This window comes from Pinus tabuliformis, chromosome 5_2, assembly GCF_031772625.1.
Source record: "Pinus tabuliformis cultivar Carrire ecotype Pingquan chromosome 5_2, CPIR1, whole genome shotgun sequence".
Classification (NCBI taxonomy): Eukaryota; Viridiplantae; Streptophyta; class Pinopsida; order Pinales; family Pinaceae; genus Pinus; species Pinus tabuliformis.
Window position 1 is genome coordinate 527,024,020 of NC_142306.1, and position 4,926 is coordinate 527,028,945.

The following is a 4,926-nucleotide window of genomic DNA, read 5'->3' on the forward strand; positions in this document are numbered from 1 at the left end:
CCCTGTGATACCCCTTAATTCAACTTCCTTTCCTTCCCCAAAAAATTTCCAGAAAAGTTCTTGAAAATTAAAAGCTATCGTACCCAAAGATTGTAATCATTGGACTCCTACTACAACATCAGCACCACCCATTGGAATGGAAAGAAATGGAATATTCAATATATATTCTCGCATGGATAACTTGATATTATGGCACTTTCCAGAGAAATTTATGGTTCCTCTATTTGCAACCATCACTTGATTGTGTTGGATATATGAGGCAATTCAATTCCTTGGCTATCTTACAATGAATAAAATTATGTGTACTAGAATAAATCAACACTAATACCTTTTTCTTCTTGATATGTCCTTCTATCTTGATATTTTGAGGAGTGTTAATTCCTGCTAATGCATTACAAGATATGGTCAGATTCATTTCTTTTTTTGTGGGGTTGGTTTCTATTGTGTATCCTCTTGTTTTGACGTTTCTTGTTCCTTTTCTTCATCCTCTTCATAATATATGTAAATTGATTTCTTCTTAGCACACTTATTACCTTTAGTGTATTTTCTATCACAACTCTAACAAATATATTTTTCTATTTTTTCCTCCAATTGTTGTGGTGTCAACCTTGTAGGCTATGGAAGGCTAGGAGCAACAACACATCCATATTTATAGTTGTGATTGGTAGGATTCCTTATTGCCATAATTTTTCTTTGAATTTTTCCTGCTAACTTGAATTCCTTCTCTAATGAATCAGGTTCCCAAAGGCGAACCTCATGTTGTATGTTATCCTTTAAAGTTCCTATGAAGACATCAACCCTATGCTCCTCTCGAATATCATTTACCATTATATTCAATTTTTGGAAGTACTCAATGTGCTCTACCATTGAACCCTTTTGTTTGAGATTTATAAAGTATCTAAAGAAGGTGTTTCTCTTTGTATCCTCACAATTTCCTATCATTTCCTTCGTAAAAATTGACTAAGTGACAATTTGTTTACGAGAGCAAAGCCATCGATACCATACAAACTAATTGGGGTTTACATTTAAAGTTACAATGCGTACCTATTGTGTGCTTTCCACATTATGGAGATAAAAATATTGCTCCATATGTAGCATCCATGTTATAGGATCCCTTCTATCAAACTTCCTCATAACGATCTTTTGAATATGGTGGGTCTTCAATCCAACATTACCGTCTATGAAATAATGATTAACATTTCTATTATTCTCATATGAGTTTCCTCTACTACGTTTTCCTCATTAGGAATCATTTCTTGTAGCAACTTTGTTAAGTCATTCTTCAAATATTCCATGTTTCCTTTCATTTTTGCTTCTATACCATCGATATTATATCTTGTTACTTTTTTTGAGAGTGAAATTTGATGCACTTGGTCTCACAATTTTGATATATCATGTTGAATTTTTTCCTCTTCTTCATGTGTCATAGTAGAGATTTCGTGTTTCTTACCAGTTTTTTACATTCTCTTTCTTTGAGGCATCAACTAATGATAATTATGCTTCACTGTTCCCATTGAATTACTTCAAACTACTTTTTTCAAACAAAACTTATGCAATTTTTAAAAACTACATACCTTGTTTTTCTCTTTCTAGGAGCTCAATACTGAATTTATTGTATCTTTGTAATTTTGGATCGCCAAGGTATGAAATTCCATCCTATGGTATCCCTCTAAATCCTATTTCCAACCCCACAAGTGTGATCAAGATTAGATTCTCAAATAAATAATTATGCAAATCTACCACCATGACGTAATTATAGAGTAGTTCAGCTGAGAAAAATTGTACAGAGTGACACGTGTCACTGTTTTGACCTTTGGCAGTGAACATGATACCCAAAAAACTATAGTCCATCATATTTATGTCACATTTTATGACATTTAAATCCTATGCCCAGAGAGAGTTATGACGATTTTTCCAAGGTCACATGTTTGAGATGGAATTCTAGAACCTGCCAAAACCCTAACTTCCTCAGATCATATCTTGAAAAATGTAGTGATTAAAAATGTGAAATTCATACAATAAGTTCACCAGGATTTCCGCTCTACGTATTTTCAGTTACAACTTCTAACGCTTTGTATAAAAGAACTTATAGAAAAAAATCCATGATGACCTGTTTGAAACATCAAAAACCTATAATCCCAAAGCTCTCATACCAAATGTTATGCAACCATCTCACAAAATCAAATAAGAAATAGATCAAGGACATCAAAATTAGCCTGTTTGAGGGGGAAACCTCCTTTACATTACACGAATGAACAATTCTTAGATGATTAAATGACAAAACCTCCTTTCTATTTATAGGAGTTTAAGGGGCCACAATATAATCAGAGCCGAAATAACAATAATAATGTAGGGGCACAATAATAACAATAGTGAACTTCTATGGGGATCAATAATAATAATATGGGGACTACATAGGAACAACAATAACAATAAGCGTGCTACACTAACAATAAAAATGAGGGAATACACAAGTATTATAGGGACCTAACACCAGTAAATAATAGAAGGTATATGGAATAATTAGAGGCTATCAAGTTGAGAATAATTGTAACATTGGTATGTTAAGTGCCCCAAGAAAACAAAATTATAAAGGATAGTCCTTAAGAGGAAAAATGGCCTTGAAAAAGGAGTAATAAATTATTGGTCAGTAAACTGGAAGAATGAAATGGCTTGAGACATATATCGAATATGAGATAAAGATGTTGTAACCTACAGAATTGGTTGATAATAAGATACTTTAGGAGAATTATGGAGAATTATATGTTTGTAGAACCCATTAAATATGTTATATATACACAGGAAAAAATAGAATATCATTTTTAAATAGTGTTGAAAATAGGGAAAAGCCATTAGCCTTACACAGAAATAGATAAGAATAAAATGGACCATTCATAACAATGACAGGAAATCCCTAAATCAATCTTTTTCTAGTAATGTATTATTTCAATATATCTATACATACATACATACATACATACATATATATATATATATATATATATATATATATATATATATATATATATATATATATATATATATATATATATAGATATATATATATACATATATATATATATATATATATATATATATATATATAGGTGAAATTCCTCATACGTTGGTTTCTTGGTGGAAAGGTTTGAAAACAAGTGGGAACACATAATAATGTGCTTGACTAAGTCTATCGTGGAACGAATTTGACAAATTTTACCAACCATGACAGAGGTGGAGATGGTAGGATGCCCTAGACCTAACCATGCAGGACAAATGTGTGTTTGATACGATGGAATAAAAATAGCAAATATAAACTAGAATGATATCAATAGTCCATTAATTATTATTGTTGTTTCTTAAGGGATTAAAGGGAAAATTGTAAATTCCATATTTTAAATTTTTTATTTAACATTAAATGGAAACCAGGTCATTTGGAAAAAACAGAAATTGATATTTATTGGGATTCTATGTTGATGATGCTAACCTTCTTGGGTGCAAGTGGATAGTTTGTTGAGTTCATGTCGAATGCATGAGGAAATATAGGAATCTCATGTTTAGCATGTATGAAAATATGATAGGAAAAGAGAACGAAAAGAATATAAGAGTATGTGTACTTTAGAATTAGGCCATCGCTATGAATAAAGTGGTGATGCTGTCAAATACTTGCGTGCACCAATCTTCAAACCTTAATGGCTACAGCCCCTTTAACTAGTCTCTGCAGAATAATTCACTACAATAGTCCAACCTTGAACAATTAGTGTTATCGGAACTTTATAACACAACCCTTAACCTTATGCAATCCTTAAGCCGCATATGAAACAAACCCCACTTTATAACTATGGAATGTTGGACTTACACATAAATCCTTCATATTTGCACTATTTCTATTATATGTCTTTTATAATAGAAATACGCCATAAACATGCCTTTTCTGCTTTTAACATGGGCTCTGCACAACTATCGAGGCTACACTTTATCACAATCGCAATCAGGTCTTCGCGGGGTTCATTAACATAGGCTCTATCGCATCTGATATGTGTTAACACACTATCAGATTCCAAATATTATTAACCATGTCCATATAACTTATCGGGTCCACTCATCGCATGTCACATTACTTTCCTCTAATCCCGATCAGTGCTTCATCGGTGATTGGCGTATTGGCCGTCGGAACATCGCAATTCTGACTTCCGATTTGCGATTAGATCGCGATCATTGATCTGGTTATGATCCAACAGTCATTGATCGATTAGCGATCACTCATCGCAACTGCCCAAAACACAGTTTCGATAACTTCAAAAGGATTCCATCAATGTGATTTAATCCTAGCCGTTGATCATAAAGATCCAACGGCTATGGTCCAATGATACTTCATTCTTTTGCCCTTCTCCTCACTTGCTTTTTTCGCCATTTCTTTAGTTCTTTTGTGGTTTTTGGATTTCTTCAAAGGTTCTTCCTTTCACTATTTCATTGTGCAATTCTTCGCTCCTGAGCTTAAACACTGTGCTTCTTTAATCACGAATGCTTCAAGCATTTCTTTGGTTCTTCCTTTGAATGGATTCAACGATCCATCATGATGCTCTACCTCGTTCTCACTCTTTCCTCTCTGTGTATTTGCTCTCCTCTTTGTGTTTGTTGAATTCACCTGCACATATATATATATATGGTACAGAGGCTCTGGTTCATAGTGAATTCATCATTCAATCATTCAAAAGACACATTTATATTGATTTGAATTTATCTTTGCACATAACAAATAAGAAAAGGATACATATTAAGACTCTATCTCTCTCTATGGCCTATTCTTCTAATACCAGTGGCTTCTTTTACATTCTGCCTGTAGGCTTACAACCATACTCTAATTCGGCTAACTTTCTATTCTTCTTTCTTGTTTCCTTTTCAATACATCATTAACAGTTCTTTTTA